This window comes from Anomalospiza imberbis, chromosome 2 (genome assembly GCF_031753505.1).
Source record: "Anomalospiza imberbis isolate Cuckoo-Finch-1a 21T00152 chromosome 2, ASM3175350v1, whole genome shotgun sequence".
NCBI lineage: Eukaryota > Metazoa > Chordata > Aves > Passeriformes > Viduidae > Anomalospiza > Anomalospiza imberbis.
The window spans coordinates 112,461,442-112,484,024 of record NC_089682.1 but is presented as its reverse complement, the minus strand read 5'-3'; the positions used below and the strand labels follow the sequence as shown (position 1 = coordinate 112,484,024).

At 41.1% G+C, this 22,583-nt stretch overlaps 1 protein-coding gene across 2 annotated transcripts in view; it reads right to left on the bottom strand.

Moving 5' to 3' along the window:
* DHRSX (dehydrogenase/reductase X-linked) overlaps window positions 1-22,583 on the bottom strand; it is a 166,498-nt gene that overhangs the window by 129,468 nt on the left and 14,447 nt on the right. The gene's annotated exons all lie outside the window — the stretch shown is intronic.

The window sequence follows — 22,583 nt, the reverse complement described above, 5'->3', positions numbered from 1 at the left end:
ATGATACCCTGAAAATTTCTTGAATGATAAAAGACAGGCCTCTGCCAGTAACATGGAGGAAAGATCTTACTCAAAGGTGAGCCATCAAAAGTACACTAGCTGACCCAATTTCCCTGCATAACTGAGCACTTTCCCTTCTGAAATCACAAGGCCCTGAGCCCCAAAGAAAGGAGGAAACAATTTTCTTGCATGAAAGCCCCCATCTGCTTTTCCCACCTACACCAGCTCTGTGCCACAGAAGCCAGCATCCCCAATACCTGCTGTCAGCCTCACTTTGCCCCCACTCCAAGTGCTCCTTGACCCACACACAGCCTGGCAGGCAGGGAATGCTCCCAAACTCCCTCTGCTAGAGGGGTGGCTTAGACACATTCTGTATCTCCTGCTTCCCCAGGCAGCCCTTAGCCTGCCAAGTGAGCCAAGAAGCACCTGGGATGGCCCTTGCAGAGCAGCTGCCATTCCAGCTACAAGCTCTCACAGTGGCTGCAGGTTGCACAGCACATCCCCCTACCATGGAGGGAGCTCTGCAGCCAAAGCAGAGCAAAGGCGTTATCATTTAACTGCTTGGAAAAGTCATCAATTAGGTCTAATATCAACTACAATTTTTTGGGGTGAAGAATGTTTCATATGAAGCACCATGTGGTCCTTAGATGACCAAGGTGAATTTCTAATTTGCTTTGGAGTTGAAGCTGTGAGGTATTTGCACAAGAAAAAAAGTATTGAATACTTCATTTTGCTGTGATGCAGTGTCCGGAGGCAATGTTATAGATAAAAAATGTTAAAAAGATACCAAGTTTCATCTATCAAAGGACTTTCTATTTTGATTTCTAGGTTTTTAGGGGATTGCTTTGTTGTACAACACCAACTCATATTTTACATAGTTATGAAACACAGGACTAGCACTGATACAAGCTTCTTTCTTCACAGCAACTTCAAAAAGGATCCACATTTCACCTTTTCTGCAACACATAGTTCTTTCCATCATGATTCAACATGAATTTCTGTTCTCTTCAGGTGACAACTCGGTTCTTCCCATCCATGACGAACAGGAATTGTTTGCAGTTCATTGAAGGTTAACTCCAATTACAGGGATGTGCATGCACATAGGTGTCCTGACATATATAATTCAAGCTAAATAAAAGTTCCCCAAGAGCCTTCTTAAGGGGCTTCAATTTAGTTAAAAGCAGCCCTGCGATTTCCACCAAAAATACTTCTAATCACACATTCTAAACAAAATGCCCACAGGTCCAAATCTTGTCAAGAGAAAATGCATCATTTTGGGCCTGAGTACTTTCTCTTCCCCTTCTGCCTCCCCATGACTCCCTTGCTTCCTGGCCTCTCACCACATTGCTACCTGACATTTGGATTTCATGTGCTGCATACAGATGCTGTCACTCATTTCCATTACTGAACCACTATACCTACCTACTGAATAATAAGTGACATTTTAATGCAAAATGCACTTAGAAGAAAATTAATGAAAGTAAAGGAGAAAAAGAAGTCAGGACTGGGAAAGGGGCAATGACATGAAGTGAAAATGGAAAGTCAGAAGAGCAAAGAGTTAATAGGTGGTTCTTAGCAGAGATGTGATGAAGTGGTTCTTAGCAGATGAAAGAAGACATCCAGTCCTATCCTGTCCATGGTGACTGCAAAGAAAAGGACAATTTTTTGGTCCTAATGGCCACTTAAGGGCTCCCCTGTAAAAATGCATTCTGTGCAATCCCATGTTACAGAGAGGTTTAAAACAGGCCTGCTTGTAGCAACTAGCTCCAAGGACCTAAGAAAGCAGACAGGGAGGGACAAATGAGGGCTGCAGACACACAGATAAGTGGTCATTATCTGTTTTATTTCCAAGAGGTACAGCTTCCACATAACATGGTTTGGATAGACACAACACTGCATGGCACAACTCAGTCTATCCACTCACTTCAGTCAAAATGGGAAATGCAAAGAGAAAAACTGAAATACATCAGGGAGGGGAGAAGGACAGGAAGAAAATAAACTCCCCAATTAATTCTTAATTGTTATTAATTTTAAAAATATGTACAGTTTCCATCAAGTCAGATGTCTTAATGTAAAATGAATCTCCATTTAAATGAGACACAGCTAGTATTTATCTCAACAAAAGTGGCCAAGATCAAATACAGGCTCTGTGTGTATCCAGGGGCAACTCCAGTGAAAGGCAGTTTATTAGTGCCCTGTTCCCTCTAGAACTCCAACTTCACGTGGAATTTGCAGTACACCCAACTTTCAGTGTTAAAACACCACTTCCATGATGAAATTCAGCAAGAAATTTTCAAAGCAGACCTGGGCTCAGCGTGGTTTTCAGCAGATACTAGTTTATTTTGTGTGAGAGGTTGAGCTGAGCGCAGCTGCAGCCTCACAGCCCCCCCAGGCAGGAGGCAGTGGAGACCCACCAGGTTTGCAATGCCCAAAGAGGTTCCTCTGGCACTTCTTGCAACTCATTTAAACCACTCCAGTTCTCTCTCTCCCTCTGCTCCTGGGAAGGAGGTAGATACTGATCTCAAGTTCAGAGGAATAATGCCAGTGATATCTCGTGGGACATGAGAACGGTACAGCCCAGTGCTAATGAATCCCCTGACCAAGCAGTAGCTGGTAATTTCCCTTTGTGTTCAAAGAAACCAGCCTGCAGTCCTTAGGTGGTTCTTTATCACACCAGTGGCTGAGAGAAGCTTCTCTCAAGCTGCAGGTTCTGCCTGCATTCCAACGTATTTGGATGACATAAGCCTGTTTACCTTGCAAGTGGATAACCCTAAAACACAAAAATAAGATTTATTATGTCCTGATAGGAGGCTATTTAAAAATAATTATTTTCCTTTTAAATAGACTTGTCCTTAATCAGAAATAAATTCCATGTACACAGACATCCTCGCACAAATTCAATACTACAAAGAACGTAAGGCAATTAGGTAATTTTAAAAAATACTAATTTTCAAGGGACTCTAAAACAGGGCTGTCAGGATGCCCTTGCAACTGCCAAAACCACAGAGAAATAAGACAGTCTCCAGACCCATATCAATGACCAATTCTATATCAATGACCATTTCCTGCCAGCAAAGTCTCAACTCTGTAGCAGGGATGAGAGTCATTGAAGTAGCCAAATCAAAACAAAAGCATTAAACTTTCTCTTTATTTTTTTTCTTTTTTTTTTTTTCAGAAATACACCACGTGAACATGGACAATGCAAACCTCAGAAGAAGTGCTTCCCTTGAGAGTAGCTTGCTTTGGTATTCTGAAAACTTTACAGTACATTGTGCTTGAGTCCAAAGGAAAAGAGAATAAAAAATTGTTAGAAGTTTATTTAAAGCAAATTGCATCAAATTTTTACAAAGTTCCAACTCCTACCTTATTAATCCAGCATCTGCATTGTGGCACATTATGGGTCATGTGGACATTAAAATATAATTTATTTATATGAATTTCCTCATTAACTTTCTTTTTAAGACCTTGAAGGCAAAGGGTAGAATATTGATTGTCTGAATCAGTCACCTGTACTTATCAGGCAAGACTTGAGAACAGCTGAAGGCATCCAAAAAAGTTGGTCAGTGTCCACCTGTGAGGTGCCCTGCTGGGACCTGCCTGCACCTCCTAACTGGCCACACAGTGCAGGAACTTTGGTGGTATTTGTGCTGCAGAGATCCCTACAGACAAATCTCAACAGTTTTTTTGTTTTATTCATTCCTCCTATAACTGAATAATTTACATGCAAATATTAGGCCTGAAGGTAACTGGCAGAAGCACAGTTGAAAAAAAAATAAAAAGAAAAGGACTAACAATGAATATTTAGTTTCATGACTGAATAACAAGATCCAAGTTTGGAGCCATTCCTGTATAGCAACACTGAGTGAGAAAAGGCAAACTGTAATTTCCAGTCCTCATCTAACACCACAGCACAAGGCACGATCAAGTTCTTCTAGATGGATTAAAGAAATCATATAGCTCAGTGTACCACAGAATTAGAGAGTAGTTTTTCCTATTGCAAAATATTCGGACTCTTTTTCTCTGATTTATACCGTGGCGATTTTGAGAGAATAGCCATTAAGCAGATGTAGAAAAATAATTAATTTTCCACTGAGAGGCAATCATTAAACTGCTGGGGAACCCATGCAGCTTTTAGCAACAGCTTTTTTTGTGTACCTTACAGAAACCTTTCCATAAAATTCTGGTTTGGCAGAAACCAGGCAAACAGGGTCTGGATTCAAATGTCATTCCAGGACTATCCCAACAGGAGACAATTTAGGTACTCAAATCCTGACAGATAAGCCAGACAAACTGTGTGTGCCTCAAGCCTGTCCTAAGACTGCACAGATGATTTTTCTAATGCAAACTGTCTTCCCAAATTTGCACACTAAAATCTTTTCTGCTTCCAATCACTTTCCTAATGAACATCAATATGCAATCAAGATTGCAGGCCTTTAAGGCTGGAAACCAGGTAGGTGGCAACCAGCCTGACTAGTCCTTCTGTGAGAAGGCATCCTGCTGGTTTCTGCAGTTGAGGCCATCAGCCTTCTGCTGATGAACGACTGTCATGCACTCATGCAGGTCCACAGGCACACGGCCAACAGGTCCAACGTACCTCGGATGGCTGGAGGCATTGTGTAAGGGAGACTTATCTGTCCAGGGACAGCATTTGTTTCCAAACACAGCTGGAGTTTTGCATCAGACAGGCGACAATCCTCCCAGCTTTTGTTAAGAATCATGAGGAAATGGAGGTATCGGAGAGGCTGGCCCTGGAGTTACTCATGGGAAGAGAAAGGTGTTGAAGAACCAGAACAGCAGGAGAAACCAAACCATGGAAATGTGTCCCTTGCCCTACAAATTCATAGGTATCTCAAGATGCTATTAATGGAACAGCAGGCTGTAAGAATTTCAGCAGCCAGGGGAAGACCTAATTTAATAAGGCTCCCATGCAGCCACTGACAGGGAATGCGACTGGTAAGGACTGCTCACAAAACCACAGCAAAACCCCTGGCACACATAAGTTTCTTGTTTAACTGATGTGCAAGACACACACAGAGCCTGAAATGCTGCATGCCAGTGAAACAGCAAGCAACAACTCACACTTACCAGTTCTAGAAGCTCACAGAAGTTCCATCCCTGTATTTCAGGGGAATGCACACTCAGCCTGTGCCCCATGAAGTGGATACTTCCACAACAGAGCAGAGCTCCCACACAACAGCAGCAATTTGTCTGGGCTGCCTGAACACCTGGGAACCCAACCAGTGCCGTAACCCCAGTCAAGGCACCACATATCCAGAAAGCCTGGACAAATGGCCAAAGTGCAGCAAGGCAGCAAATGACACAAAAGGAGAGGAGCTGGCAGATACGCCAGCTAGAGAAGCAGAGAGCTCAGCCAGCTAAGGAGATAACATGTTTACTCACCCCTTCCTGACATTGTCAACACAGGAACAAGTGACATTTCTTCAGAGTTAGCAGCAAACATCTGCTGAGCCAGACTAATGATTTTTTTTTAATTGCCAATGGAAACAACTTAAAAAAAAAAAACAACCAAACTTAAGGCTGCTTAAATTTATAACATTTGTTTAGCTTTTTGATAAGCATGCCAGCTTGCTTACAGGGATGAAGTGATAACATTTGCAGGCATGATGACAACCCCTTCACAGCAGGCTGAGATACAAGCTCCCAAAATCTATTACAGGACTTATTCCTAGATATCTTATTTAACACATGCAGAAGTCATACTACAAATGAGCAGAACAGCTCATTTTCCTCTTGTTTTTTCAACTCATGAACACACTGTGGAACCTTGGGGAGTATTAGAGAGCAACAGGTATTATTAGAGTCCAATATCACAAGTTTGGAGCATGAGTATCCACAGGAAGACCTAACTATAGTTTAAAAAGCCCCCACATATTAGAAAATATGTAAGATAAACTGGTGCAACAGTAAGGTGAAAGTTATGATGCCAGAATTACAGTCCTGAAAGAAATATTTTTTACTAAAGAAAAATAACAATACCCTAAATAAGGCAGCTGTTCAGAGCAAGAGTTTTTGGCACTCAAAAATACAAGACCTGTGGAAAGACATCTCTCTAAGAGTGGGAAGGGGAGTAGAAAGCCACACTAAAAATTTCATTTGCATGACACACCTATCTGAATTTCTTCTAGTGATTCTTGGAAAGACAGCATAAATGCAGATAAAGGAAGAAGCATGTGTGGAAAGCATGGTGCAGAAGGGGAAGCAGAAGGAAGTGTTAGACTTTCAAATAAGAAACTGGAAGAAGTTTTTTGGTCAAGATGAGGTAATTTTCAAGTGCTTCGTTCCCCTTTCCCCTCTCTTCACCTTCCCCCCACCTCCAGATATTTAGGTGAAAGAGATACAGCTCTAAGCAATTAAATACACCTGAATCATAAATCTCTGCATGGTGATATTGTCCTCAAAGGCAAAAAAGGACCCCAGTGAGGACACTGGCACTGCTGCTTACAGACGCGAATCAACCATGGTTTGGTGAGTCAAGGCACTGATCCACAGACTGCTAGAAAAGTAAACTACAGCTGTTGCCAAAGTAATGAAAAATATTTCCTCTCCACTTGCACATGTATTTTCAGTGCCCTGTTTTTCAGAGCATATGACTGGTGTGTTTGCAAGTGAAGAAGTCTTGCCTGGTTACAAGAGCCAAGGGAAGGTGCATTTTCATACATCTTTCTGCTGGAGCCTGAGTGCTTTTGGTTTATTTGTCTAATAGGATGCTCAGTAATGTTAGTCTTGGACTCTGTGAAGCTGCTAGACTTGGCAGAAGGGCTGCATGGAGAAAAAGATAGTTGGAGTTTTCAAAAATTATATGGATGGTAATTTTCCAAACTGATTTTTGCTGTCTTCGCTCTGTATGTGAAGAACCTCTTCCTCCAGGAAACCCTATGCAGACCTTCTGCATCAGGATCATTGATCATAGACTGCAAAAAAGCTGGATGTTGCCACCTCCTCCCCAAGAAAGAGTAGGATGAGAATGGAGAAAACTAGAGGACTTTTAATTTGGGAATTTGTCTTGACATTTCAGAATTGCCTTTCTCTCAGACAATGGGAAATAAGGCTGCATTGAAAAATGGTTTGGTGAAGCATATATATGAGCTTTTTACAATACAAGTTCAGGCTGATTTTGACAGAGATATTAGGAAATTTGATCCTAACAAATATGGAGCTGCCCTAAGGTAAAAGAAAGCAAAAGTAGATGAGAGGGTGCAGTTCCCAAGCCCCGAATCTCACTTCTGGCCACGCTTGCCATTCCTGAGTACTTTGTTCCTTTTGCCAAAATTCATCTGAAGATAAGATATTTGAATTTTATTTTTTTTATGAGTGCCAAATAGATAGATTGAACACAACATTATACAAATCAGTTAGATGGAAAATACCACAGTGCAGCATTAAAATCTGCTAAAAATTAATCAGGAATTCAAGTTTGCCTACAATCTGCTCTTGGGAGTAAAGTTCCCAACCAAATGTGTAGAAAAGGAGAGCATTTGATTCCTGGGAGGGGCATGGGGTGATAAAGAAGGAATCAAGAGATGGAAAAGTTGCCTTACATCTACAAGTACAAATTATATTACTGAAATTATGACTCTGCAAGTTCCCAAAAGATGTCAAGCAACTTCTGCTATCACTCACTAGTCCTTGTCTTACACTTTCTTGCTATTCCTGGCTTAAGCTGGTGCTTGTTTGTTTGTTTGTTTGTTTTTCTGGAGAAACACTAGTCTTAAGAATTATTTCAGATAAAGGCTGATAGTACATTTGACAAACTTGTGCAAAAATATCTGGCACCTGACTACCCACTGGCGTTACACCACACATGGCATGTTTTGCTTCACTGTGCAATCGTTTTGTGTTGGGACAGATGCCAGATGGGGACTTGGATGAGGCCACGAAACATTGCCTTCACTTGGAAAGGAGGGCTCTGCTGCCATGAGGCTGGACTGGAGAGGTGCAGGGGACAGCACTGCCACTGGCAAGGCACAGCACTAACTCACCTCAGTCACAGTGATCCATATGTGAGCAGTCCCAGCCTCAGTCATAAAGGGCAATTCACAAGAATATAACGTTGGGTTTTGTGAAATAAGTGCAGAATGGTTGTTGCAATAATATGAAGAAATCCCACTAATTCCTTACACTGCACTGAACAGACACAGCCTGCATATGAAAGATTACTGGATTTGTTAAAAATACCATGAGAAGAAACATGATGCTAGCTCCAAGAAAAAATTAATCTTCCCTACATAGGCATATATTTAAAGGCTCCATTTACCCATATCACTTTTTACATGGGAAAATACTATCACAAGTATAGAAAAGGTGATTTTTCCATTTGTATTTTCTGCTCTGCTTATCTTTCATTCCTTTTATATATTTACCCATTAAGTCTTACTCTTTGGCTTTCTTCTCTTGCACTCCAGTCACACTAAAGATAGGGAAGTTATATACAGGTGTATCTTTAAATTAAGAAAAAGCATCTGATTATTTTTGAACAGATTTACTGATGCTTATTCCCATACTCCCTCCCTCTGGGCAAATGTAATTCTGCAATACCTTGGGCAATGTCATTTTATGTAAAACTTCCCAATGCTTTTCAAGTCATGTCACCATGTAATTATACTTTTTTCCTCTTCTGAAATGAGAGATGAAAAAGAGAAGCTTATCCTAGGATATTTAAATAGGGGCAATGGAAATACTTCTGCATAGTCTAGTAGCTGCAGAATGCATTTTCCCATCCTGCAAAAGTTTGAGACATTAGAATTAATTTTTCATTCTCTACCAGGAACTGAAGATTGTCTAGGCTCCAAGATTTCCTGAACAGCTAACAAGTAGATGCAGCTGCATCTGACAATGCTTTGCATCCCTCAGGATGTAAGAAACCATTTCAAGTCCTTGCTCTCAGACATACCCCCGAGCATACAAAAGCCTTCCCAAGTGCAATTCCCTATTTCCAAGTGCTATTTCCCTGCAGTGAAAGTTTCATTTTAACCAAATATTTGACACTTAAAGACACTTTTTTTGCTCACTGAAGTCCCAAATAAATGCAGATTACTCCAAATCATGTTCAGAAATCCAGTGATGCCATAAATAACAACCAAAATGAAATGTGAGTAATCTCAGAAAACTCTTCCCTAGGAAAGACCACAGCCCATATATCTCAAAAAACTTGACAGTTATCTACATGAAATGTGGCACAGAATTCTTAAGGTCTTAAAATTTCATGTCTAACTATGAAAAATTAGCATTTGGGTTACAGTTTTGACCAAAAACCAGGGTAATGGCAGTGAGTTTGAAATGCTGAAGAAAATATGAATCAGCAAAGCATGATGCTGCTGTCACACCATTACAGACTGAGTAAATGTCATAACTGACTGCAGAGCAGAAACCTCATATCAGAAAACTGTAAATCATGGTTATTTCACAATAAAGAGAGTTAAGAAAAGGAAAAAGGAAAAAAAGGAAAAGGAAAAGGAAAAGGAAAAGGAAAAGGAAAAGGAAAAGGAAAAGGAAAAGGAAAAGGAAAAGGAAAAGGAAATTGGAGGAGAAGGAGAAGAAAGAGAAGAGTAGAAATAGAAGAAGAAGGAGAAGAAGAAAAGCACAGGTGATATTCTTGATTTAATCCCAAATACTCTAGAAATAAAGCTAAGCAGGCAAGTCCCCATACCTTTCATGGAAGAAAGGCTCCATCATAAACCTTCAAGTCTGGAGAACTGCCCGAAGCTCAGAAAATGTGCAAAGTCAGATATTCAGCTTCTGCTGAAACTCAGAATGCTGAAACTCAGCACTCTCCTGGAGAAACTGGCTGCTCATGGCTGGGACAGACATACTGCTTGCTATGTCAAATCCTGGCTGGATGGCCATGATGTGGTCATGAGTGTGCCATGAGTGTGCCATGATGGCCATGAGTGCGGTGGTGAATGGAGCTACATCTAGCTGGTAGCTGGGAACAAGTGAGGCTCCCCAGGGCTCAGGATTGACATCAGTCCTGTTTAATATCTTTATCAATGGTCTGGATGAAGTGACCGAGTGCACCTTCAGCCAGTTTTCAGATGACACCAAGCTGGGCAGGAGTGTCAAACTGATGGAGGGCAGAAAGGCTTTACATAGGGAGAGCTTGACCAGCTGGATCGATGGGGATTGAAAGGGTATGAGATTCAAAAAAGGCCAGCTTCTAGATCCTGAGTTTGGGTCACAACAACCCCATGCAGTGCTACAGGCTTGGGGCAGAGTGGCTGGAAAGCTGCCCAGTGGAAAAGGACCTTGTGGTTCTGGTCGACAGCATCTGAACGTGAGCCAGTGTGTGTCCAGATGGTCAAGAAGGCCAATGAGCATCCTGGCCTGTACCAGCAATAGTGCGGCCAGCAGGACCCTTGTCCCCCTGCGCTCAGCACTGATGAGGACACACCTCGAATCCTGTGCTTGGTTCTGAGCCCCTCATGACAAGAAAGACATTGAGGGGCTGGAGCATGTCCAGATAAGGGCAATGGAGCTGGTGAAGAGGCTGGAGCACAAGTCGGACGTAGAGCAGCTGAGGGGGATGGGGGTGCTTATCCTGGAGGAAAGGAGGCTCAGGGGTGACCTTATTGCTTTCTATAACTACCTGAAAGCAAGGAGAGGATATATCTTATCTACATTTTAGCAAGGAGAGGGTATATATTTTCTCCCATGTAGTAAGTGACAAGACAAGAGGAAATGGCCTTAAGCTGTGCCAGAGGAGGTTTAGATCGGATACTAGGAAAAAATTTCTTCCCTGAAAGTAGTTATCAAACATTTGAACACTGTCCAGGGAGGTGGTTAAGTCACCACCCCTGAAGGTATTTAAACGACATGTAGATGTGGCATGTAGGGACATGGTTTGGTCATGGACTTGGCAGTGTGGGTTAAATGTTGGAATTTTCCAACCTAAATGATTCGATGGTTCTATGATTCATCAGCACTTTCATATGCACAAACTGAAGCAAAGAGTGATCTCATTACTTATGGTCAGACTGGAAAGACTGATCTACTTATGGCCAAACTAGAAATCCAAACCAAAAGCAAAATATTGCCACCTGCATTTTAGCATCTCACAGAAGAATTAAAAAGACAACAGAAAACAATTTATACTTTGCACTATGATCTATACCTTTCAAAAGACAAAATATTTTCATTTTTATTTCCAAGACAATACTGACAGTATCATCAAATTCCTAGATAGTACAGGATATATTGTATCACAATACCCAATATCATCTTTACAGCTTCTACTTTTACTGCTTGTGAATTCCAACATCTCTTATTCTGACCACATGCTATTAAAAGATTGAATTAATCATTCCATCTTGCTCACAGCACAGATGGAGAGATACAGTTGGGCAACCAATACATTGGGAAAGGCGATTCTTTAAATATTCCCTTACTATGTTATATTATATTCTGGGAATGTGAGGGGTGTATGTGTGCGAAGGAAAAAAAACATTGGAAAGATCATTAAGAGTAGTTTAAACTGCATCTCCTCTCTTCCCAGAGACAGAGAATGTAATTTCCATATCCCAATCAAGCTTAAGAGCATCCAGCTGAAGGTCACATTCTGATCTGCCTCTTCCAGCCGACAAAAATGCTCTGCTGCCACTCAAGCAGTCTCCTCTGCTTCTCACTGCTTCAGGGTGACAGTATTTCCATCAAATAAGTAAGCAGAAGTCACGAGTTGGTATACAGAATTTAAAAGGTAATTGAAAGTTTCTGGAGTAGTTCACTTCAAAACACTGCAATCACTTGTGAACTGAAGTGCTTGTTATCATATACAAAGCTCTAGTAATTAGAATCAGGAAGAGAGGTACAAGGTGATTAGAGAATATTGGGAAAAAATCTAGTTAACAGGAAACATAGCACATAAACCAATCAGTACTAAAATTTTCCCTGAGATATCTGCAATTTATTAAAATACAAAATGCTAAAAAGCACATTTCCATATTATTAAAAAATTTTGAAGCCAGTCAGAAGCCATTATAGCATTGACATGAATGTGAGATTAACCTCAGATGCTACTGACTTAATAAAAACATGGAAAATAGTCTCAACATCCCTTCCTCTCCCTCTCTGCCCTGCTTCTACATCCTTCAAACCCACTCCTGGCCAGCACATTTATGTCTTCGTCTGGCTGACAAATGGTGAAGAGTCGGGGCAAGGGCAGAAGCTGTCTGTGGATTGTCACTCCTAGAGGTGCCTCTCGGTGTACAGCCCAAAGCAGTGGCCCCAGGGAAAGCAGGGCTCCTGTGGCCTGTCTGGAAGCAGAGCAAGCCAGTGAGGGGGACACTCACAGCTGCACAGCCCCAGAGGTGCTGCCTTTGCAGGGCAGTACCCAAGCTTGATGTTCTAGCTGCACCAGGCTGCCCAACCTCTGCTGCCACCCTCCCAGGGCCATCACCCGCCCTGGATTTTTCTCCAGCAGGAAAAATCCCTGATGGAACTTTGTGGGTTTTTTTAGTTTATATTTTTTTAAAGATAGTTTTACTGAAGCCCCCTGAGCCTCTGGATGGAGCTCAATTTCGTACTCAAAACTACTTAAAAAATCAGTTCTAACTTGGAATGACAAAGTGCATACACACATTTTGTCTTCAAGACAGCTACAACATTTGTGTTCCAAAGATGGAACTTCATTCATTTTTCTCTTCTTTGGTAATACAAGCAGGTCAGGGGTTTCAATTGGAGTATGAATATGCAAGTACAGAAAAATCTAGACTATACTATATATGAAATTTCCTAATTGTCTCATAACAGTCCTTTACTAGGAAAAAAACTGACTTCTTTTCAAAATCCTCTTTTTCAACACATCTTGGAGTGATCTCACAATCATGGATTTTCTTTCTATTTTCATCTTTCTTGCTCCTCATAAAATATGCACTGAACTTTTCACAGGAAAACAACTACTTTGCAATAAAGACAGCTAACTGTTTTGAATTTTTTTAATGAGATGTTTTTATTCTTCAGTGAAAAACTTAATTTTGAATGAAATTTTATAACCCATTAATCTATTGCAGATTCATGAGACTTAGGGAATTAGTTAACTTACAAGAACGGCTATTGTGCATGCTCTGTAATTGCTCTTCATCAAAATTGTCAAAGATTTTTAATATGCAGTTACCACACAGATTAAAAGCTGTTAAAGTACGTCTCCATTTAAGCGGCCATCATTCCACAGTGTCATTATCTGCTATTAATATTTCAAATTAGAGAGCATCACATGCTCCTTTGAAGAAATGTGCAACTACTCACAAAACAAGTCCCATTATTGATAATGCTCCAGGAGTATGACACAAACATCCTATTTTTGTTCCTACGTTTAATTACCTTCTATAAATATCTTGCCAAAATTTTAAGGGATTAGCTCCTTTCATATAGAAATATGCATTTGTGTTGACGAACATCTTCTAACCGTTCTGCTTTTAAGAAGGGAATTATGCTGGCCCTTCTGCAGAGCCACTTCACAACCTCACTCTTCAACCAGGTGTTCAAACAGGCAGATACATCATAGTGCACCCTGTCAGTCCTTCTCTGGACATCAGCCAGAACTACCAGCACTTTTCAGGCATCACTGCTAGCATAAACAGGCTTCACACCTGCTTTTTTTTTACACCTGACCAGAGGATTTAGCTCAAATATTCAGGCTCTGCAACAGACAATTTGGTGTGCAATATCTTTCAAGACACAATTCCTTTCTCTTTTCTCAGAGTAAGAAAAACCAAAATACTTTCTTTACTATAACAGATCTTACAGTCCTATTTTCATCATGCCAAGCTGATCATCAGTTTCCAGTAAAGCTTATACTTGGAGCTACTTCCCAAGGTAGGTCTAGCCAGGTAACAGTGACAGGACCAAATAAAATGGCCTGACATTTTGCCAGGGGAGGATCAGATTACGTATTAGGAACAGTTTCTTCACTGAAATGGTGAAGGCATTGGAACAGGATGCCCAAAGAATTGCTCAAAAATCATGGGGATGTGGCACTTAGAGACATGGTTTGCTGGTAAACATGGTGGTGCTGGGTTTATGTTTGGACTTGATGATCTTGTAGGTCTCTTCCAACCTGAATGATCCCATGATTTTAAGCCAATAAACAGCACTTTCATTCCACGTCACACTCAACAGCAAAAAGTTATAGCTATGTTTAATTTCTGTTGGGTGCTAAATAATTAAAATCATTTCAATGAAGCTTTCTTTTTAAGAAGCATAAAGGAACTTAGCAATGTAAACATATCAAGGGGAGGGGAAAAAAAAAGAACTTGAGGAATAAAAGCCCAAGAGCTTGCACCGGCTTGTTTGGCAGCTCTCTGCTGTTTCCAATACTTTTCTCTCTAGGCCTTTTTCCATAAATATAGAAGGCATTTGAAACGCATGCGTTACTCTGTGCACTGACTTCTAGGTGATTTGAAGGATATGACCCTAAAATGCAATTTCTATTCCAGACTCTGGCCCTACATCTCCATCAGCCCCCTGTAACACATGGTGTAAACAGCCAGCCCACTCACACTCAGTCCTCTGGTGGGGCCTTGCCACCAGTTAGCACCTCTCCCCGAAAAAAATCCTGGTGATATAAAATGTAAAAGGTGAACGGTTCCTTGCAATAAGAGAAAAGTGAGCCCCTGACAACTCTGCACCAGAAGCTGCACTAGCAGCTTCTGTAGCCTGTACATCAGCATTTCTTTTGTTATTGCACTTGAAGCTTTGCAACTATCCACACAGAAAATCCAGCAGTGCTGAAGGTCACACCACCTTCATTTCAGCCACAGTGCTACCTCCCTCCCAAAGTTTGCTAAGACATCTGGCCAACATGTCTGTGTCCTCATGCAGTCTGTGACAGTGCTGCTGTCCCAGCAAAGCCCAAACTCTGCTTCAGGCAGTTAGAAGCATTCCCTGTTTTGCTTGGGGAAATAGAAAACATTATCTTACTGAATAAGTTGTTCTGCAAGTGCTGCCCTGCTAATCTTTGTGGCAACTTTACAGGGGAGTGCTTTGCCCAGCATGGAGTACACCAGCACAGCCAGCTCCATGCAGGTTTATCCTGCAGGAGAGAAGCATTCAAGATAAAAACCAGTAGTTGCAGTCAAACGTGAGGCACATGGGAGCACTGTCAGAACAAAGATGGACATCCAGAACAACTCACCAGGATGACATCTCCTACACTCCTGCGACAGCAGTGACATTTCTCTAGGGAGCACAGGCACTTTGGCAGCCCTTTATTTACTCAGCCCTTTTTGTGGTTAAAAAATGTCAGAGACTGGGCAGGAGGAAGAGGTCTCAGCAACTCCCTCTCCAAGCTGCCATGTGCCAAGCCCGAGGAGCATGCTGCGAAGCCACTTCGACACAGACCCTGATGCCTTTGCAAGAATAGATGATGCCTGCAGAGAGGCTGCTGGCAGAACAGCCAGACACATGCTGCCCACTGGGCCACCCAGCCTCGGTCCCTGTCCCCACAGCCCTCAGCAAAACCACGTGCTGGCTGTCAGCCAGAACCAAACTTGCAAAGATGACTTTGTCCTTTACAGCCAAGGGTGGCAGCTTGGAAGAATCTGGACTGAAAAAACTGGACTTCATTGCTAAATTGCAATCATTTTCTGGATACATATGTATATGTACATGTACATGCACATGTATATGTATATGTTTTTTCTTCTGTATGTGTATGTTTTTTCTTTAGGGAAGAAAACAAATACTTTGATACTTGGATTAGAAGACTGGGAAAAAAAATCATGGTTTTCACTTGTGCCTGCCTTACTAGAATATTTTATGACTATTATTAACGAGTAAATATTGAGAAAAAAAAATCACTCTGAAAATTGATGTGGAAGAGATGGATAGAAGATACAATAAAGGTCATTATATTAGAGCATAAACTATTAAGTCCATATGCCACTGCAGTGCAACCTTAACAGAGCTATGCTTAAGCTGAAGTCCAGGCCTCCACATTGCCTACCTATTTTGTTGTTTTACATCCTTTTTTGTATCTTCAAATATCCTTTTCCTCCTTGGAGTACTGGCTGACTACACATAATGTCTTTAATAGATTGACTCCAAAAAGGAACCCATGAGGACCACAGGAAGAATACATGCCTACAACCAAGTGCAAAGAACTCTGCTAGCACCTAGTAAGCACTACTAATGGCAGCATTTGCAGATCTTGACACTTGCTTCTGACTCAAATTAGTTGCTCTTCAAATATCTGTATCATATAATTAGGAAGTACAGCATCATCAGGCGAACATGGATTTTGCATTTCTTGACCTTTTTCCTACTAATTTTCAGCAGACTATTTAATGTTAAAATTATACATTGTGAAATGCGGCAATTCCAGCTAGGAATGCACAAGTAAGACTGGCATATATAGGTAGTGGTATTAATTAATATGAGAACACTCCAGCCAGCAGACTAGGTGATATCTGTATTCACCTGGATGACTTTATTCATTAACAAGATGTTATTTTGGAAAAATATGTCCAAGAAAAGTCCTCGTACCTCAGCTATGAGAAGCGTTTCATAGCACAAATGTCCCATTTCTAGTTACCAGTTAGTTATCTAGTTAATTCTAGGATATATCCAATTGCCAGAAAGACAACAGTTACTGCTCTGCAGGCACTCTGTTCACTGGGATACATTCAGTGAAAAAATTACAAGCTCCATCATTGAGTCAGTCCTGGTCTGCAGAAAGTATAGTGCCAGTCACATTTTGTTTACAAAGTCCTTTCATTCTGTGTAATTCTTAGACTGCTGCAAATTTCATAAACCATTTGCAGTGGTACCACTGAATTTTTTTTAAAAAAAGAATGAGGTCTGACTCCAACTCCTCTAATCTCCTTAGTCGGGACTGGTTGACATGCATGTTAAAAAATACTGTTACACCAAACTATCAGTTTCTGTTTTAAAAATAACCTTCCTAGAACAGAGCACACCTTGTGGGTTGGCTTTGTAAAGAACACAGCCTTGGGGCCCTATTCAGCAGTTTTGGTACAAATGGCTAACATGGAGCATCACATGCCTCCTGCTGCAGCACATCGCACCTGGGCAGCCAGAGCTGGCAATCAAACCCTGCCCACAGCATAGCAGATTAAAAACTTAATCCCAAATTCATTGAACATTCATAAGGTTCATTAACTTCAGTCCCTGGTTTGTACACAAGAGGAACACCATCATGAAATGTGAGGTCAGAAGGTGGCAGGGCTTTGCGTTGATTTGGTGTGACTTCGTTTCCTCATGCCAGTGAAGTTCATGTTAGAGCGTAACTCGGTGCGGAGCTTGCCAGGTGTTTAGTTATATCAACCATGCTACCCATGTTACCAGTGTGTCAACAAGAGGAAAAAGAAAGGTTTTAACTGTTCCCTCAAACTCCTCCTTCAGAAACAAGTTCAGTGTATTCTTTTGGTCCAACTTTCTTTTTTTTTCTTTACCTCTCCAGGATAATTTAAAATATTGAGCAAGGTTAGCAATCAAGGATAGGCATTCCTTCAGACAGCGAAATGACCATGACCCGGAAAGTACACTCTGACAGAAAACAGGCATACAACAAAAAGCAGAAATGCATTAGAGCCAAGCACTCTAACTCAGCTTTACACAACTCAGAAGATATTTTGGGTAGGATGGGGGATGTAATTTTCGTGCTCAATTAATGTTCTGTGAAGTATCAAAGCTCTTCTAGCAGAGCACAAATATGATGAAATGAAAACAAATGTCATTATTTTATTAAAAAACTATGTCACTTTCTTTTTTCCTAAAAGCAATCCTGATGTGAAACCTTCCTTGGTTTTTTTGTTATCTGCTTTGGGAACTGCAGCTCTCAAATATTTTCTTTCCTTGCTGGAAATATGCCCATTTGAATCTTGTTTTATTCCACTACATCTGCAGCTTTAATGCAGTAATTTGTACAGTACGACAAAGCCACAAACCCACAATCACTGTCTGTAATGACATCTGTAATTTAGAAACTTTGAGGATAGAAAGCTTGAAATTGGCAGGCGACAGTTTCTGCAAATACCAAGAGAGGACTGCATATGTGTGCGGATGCATAACATTTTTTACTCTTAACTGAACAAATCTTGATAATTGCCCTGTCTTTAAGGCAAGGCATGCATAATCTTAGTGATATGGGTATTGAAGTATTTCCTAAGAATGCATTTGTTCAATGCATTAAAAGTTTTACCACAACTGAGTTGTATCAAGAATCACACGTCCAGGGAACTTCAACACTACTCTAGCACTGTGCAAGGGAGCTCCAAGTCAAGCATTCGTGGTGGGACAATACCTACATGGTCCAAGAAAGCGGACTTATTACTTAGCTACTACAAAAGTATCTCTAAAAATACCATCATGGGGTCCATTACTTCCACCTGCCTTCCAGCCATGCAAAATGTTAGCAGGCTGCTTCAGCACTCACATCTAAACCAAACAATACAAGGTTGTTGCACAAGGTTGTGCAACTTGTCCTTCACAGGCAGACTCACAGGTGGAGTCCACACAAGGTCCTGCATGACTCGGGACCTTAATCCACCCAACTGCCCTGTCAGTAAAGCTTTTACATTCCTCAGCTGAGTTTCTACAACCTCCAGTGCCTTCAGCTGAAGCGTGGCCGCGTGGAATTTTGTTAAACCACTCTTTTTATGATACAAAGGAACAATTACATTTTCTAGCTCCTTTTCTTGAGTTGCAGCATCTCATCATTAGCACCGGAGATGCTACAGCTAGCAGAGTTCGCTCTATAACCTAAACGAGAAGATCTTAGGCCAAATAGCCCCAAAACTGCAGACATTAAGAGACTGCAGAAGCTCGAATTTGCACAACCAGACATTGCTTGGCAGAGTGCTGACTTGAAGACAAAGACCATATATCCTTTGCAGAGCTACCATCTGCCCATCGTTAGATTCAAATGCACAGATGGAATCCATCACTTGGCTCTGAAATCCATCACTGCTTCAGCTGCATGAGCAAAAAGCAAACACCCAACCTTCCACCTATAATAGTGTACCCCCATTTGCCTCCTTTCCTCTGTTCTGCTTTAACAAAGGGGTGTAAGTTCCTGTTTACCGAGGAAGGAAGATCCACACAATAGAAATGCTCATTCACATCTGCTGGAAGTGTTGATTTTGTGCTTGTTACGACTAAATCATTGAAATTGAAACATCTCACAAGCAGAATAATGACTAAGTAAAAGAGGGCTGTGCTTTCACTTGTATCCTTGAATATAACCATATTATATAACTTGAATATAACCATGGGTCTGGTTCTATGTTGGTATGATGCAGGTAAGGGCACAAAATGAGCCCTTTACTCAGAATTTTACCTAAAAATGTAAATATTTACACTTCACATTCTCCCATATTCGGGCAAAATGCAGTTACAGTTGCCTTTTTCAACAACAAGAATACTTAAGCCTTCCAGCTTATGAATTACAGGGGAGAATATTTCTCTTCTGAAGCTCACCTACATTTGCAACATGAAGTGTTCCAATAGCTTTTTTAGACAGAATAATTCTATAGATACTAACCTTTGAAGCACAATGGAAGACAAAATGGACACATGTAAAATAAAAAATTGTGGTTTGCCTTTCATATACAGTCCACTCCAAAATATCATTATTTGAAAGATATTAAAAGAGACACAGTTGTGTTGCCAGCATTTTTATAGGGTCTGAAGGCAGAGCATGCAAAATTGATTGCTTTTGGAGATAAGGCCCCTAAATCTGTATTTAGACACCTAAATCAAGGAGTTAGTGCATAGACTCTGCAGTCTCCTTTTAAGGCTGCATTTTGTATCATTTTAATCTTAGCCTAAATATAAGATGAACAAATCCTTTTGTAGTCCTGGTGTTTGCAAACTTATCAGCCAGCAGTGTCACCTTCTGCACAATCTTCTTCTAGGGGTGGCCAATCAGCTCAAAGAAGAAGAATCACGGCCAAAGCCGTGTCCCATCCCCTTCCTTCAGGCATGTGCAGACCAGCAAGCAGACCAGAAAGCAGCCCCAGCAACACAAAAACACAGGGAAAACACTCTGGAGGAATCTGGTTTTCTCTCTGCAGAGCACAGCAACTTTCCTAAACAGCCTAGAGAAAAGGCAGAAGTGCAGCCAACAGATCAACTTTGTGGACTGAGCTGATCCCCTCACTGCAGGGAAGAGCCATCTCTGGGATAAAATAAGAATGTCATCTTCCATCAGCTCTAGCATGCATTGCCAAAAAAGGCACAAAAAGCATATTGCAATGGTCTTAACAAGTGACAAATAGTTTCATGTATTATCTCTGAATTTATCTCTCTACAAAGAACTGTGAAATCTTTGTGAACGTTGATGAAGGGGAGGTGGGGTGGTGTGGGCAGAGCATGCGCAAGGTGGTTTGTCTGCAAGACTACAGCAGGACTTGTTCATGTGAGCACTTTAAGCCCATTTGGGCGTTGAGTCATACCTTCAGATACAACACACACAAGGTCGTGCTTTTCTCACTTCACTTCTCTGAGCAGGTACACAGGAATCTCTGAGCAGCAACGCCAGTATCGCATTCTCAAGACCACGGGGCAAATGGCGTATTATCCTCAACCCACTGCTCATTCAAACCAGGCAGCAAATCATGAACTGAAGTGCAGGTGAACTTCTGCCTACATTCACCAAGGCTTGAAAACATGCAGGTCACGTTCTCCTATTCTTACACTTGGAATACGAGTAGCACACAGCAAATAACACAGCAAAGAGCAGCACCAATGTACTTGCTGCCTGCACGGGAAATAAAATGGGGCTTAGAATGAGGGACAAAAGGGATACATGCTCCACTCATGCACAAGACTGGCTTTCTCACCACAGCCCTCGCTCCCTTGGGACCAGACAGATTTATGATCAGTGGCAAGTTGTTGGACTGCATGTGAATGTTTATCTATGTAGATCAATGTGTCAAAGTATCATCCAGAAACAGACCCTTCAGCCCACATTCCCACAGGCTGGAGGCCAGGTCACAATAAGAGCTCTAATCTCCCTTCTCTTCAGCACCTCATTAATGAGAACTCCTCCCTGGCCATTTGGGAGTGCAGAAGTTTTTTTGAAGTTAACAGAGCTCATTGCCAGCAGCATGCGAACACCAAGAAGCGTGTAAAACAATTGTTTTACAGCGTTCTTAAATGTTAAGACTACAGGAAGGTTAGTCATTTAGCATTTTTAAATGCTATCAGGATTTTTGGACAGGAATTGGAGACTCCTGATAAATTTCAGTGTTTTCCCTAGATGGACACAATTTCTATCTGTTCCCATAAGTAAAGAATTTTCCACATTTGTTATTAAATTCCTTCTGTTCATTTAAGTTCTGCTGTGTGCTCGAGAAACTTTTATTTGGTGCCAAACCACTGAGTGCATCCCAGAGCACAAACTCACACCAAACTGCACTAACACCCATGACACAGAACTGTGCATTGCTTGCAAAACCCTTCATTTTTCTCTCACACACACACATCAGAAGGTCCTATTTGAGAAGATGAAGGTTTCCCTTGGAGCACTACATTCACAATATGGGATGGGATGTTTCTGGCATGAGCTCTCCTGATGCTGACTTGACATCTTCCTTGTTATGATTACAAATTCCTATCACTGTAAACATAACTAATGACTCATGAGAAAAAAAGCAAACAAAAAAAGCGAAAAGAAAGAGAGAATGAAACCCTTTCAATTGCAGTGTCTGTAAAGACACAGTGATACACAAAATGTCTCAAATTTAAAAGCAAAGCAGTATCCACTGGAGAAATAAAAAATGAATCTTTCATTCCTAACTGCAAGTATTTGGGGATAATGAACAGACAGTATGCTGTATGTAATCAAAGAAACTGCCTTTTTAAAAATAACCTTATTCTGCATTGTTTGGGGAAGCACTATTGAACACAACATCATGCACATGCAGCTATGGACAAATGCAGCCATATTTTCAGTGAACTAAGCAAAACAAAGGGATTCTCTAGAGATATATCTAAATTATGAGGCTATCACAAACATTTAGAGATGCATTTTAATTATCTCCTACCTAAGAGTGTTTAAGACATTTCTTACATTTCAAGAAATGTAAGAAAAAAAGACATTTCTTACTTATTTCAAATGGAAGTATCCCCTCCTGTCTCTTTTACCTACAAACAGGACTGCCCTCCTGCTTCTGATAGCTGAATCTTGGTGTACTTCTGACCATGGCATTTATTCCAGGAAAACCACTGTAAACGTTACCCCCAAAATATCTACCAAATGGAAATGGAAGCTTTACTGTCTATATAAAATACTTATTTAAATATCTCAGAACACTCTTTTCTATGTCAGTATTAAACACATGACTATTTGAATAATCACAAAATTTCCCAGGCAGAGCTTCAGCCTAGAGCACAAACCAGTTTCTTATTACGGTATTTACCTTAAGCCCCTATCTAAGGGAAGCAGCACAGAAATTATTTCTACCCTGACATGCTTATTATGCCTTTGGCTCTGAGTGTGGTTCCTTAGCTGTGCTGAGCTCAATTCCCCAGCATATCCCCCTTACACAGGCAATTTTTGTCCAACTGAGCCACGTGTCCCAGTGTACAACACTGTGCGGAGAGGAAGC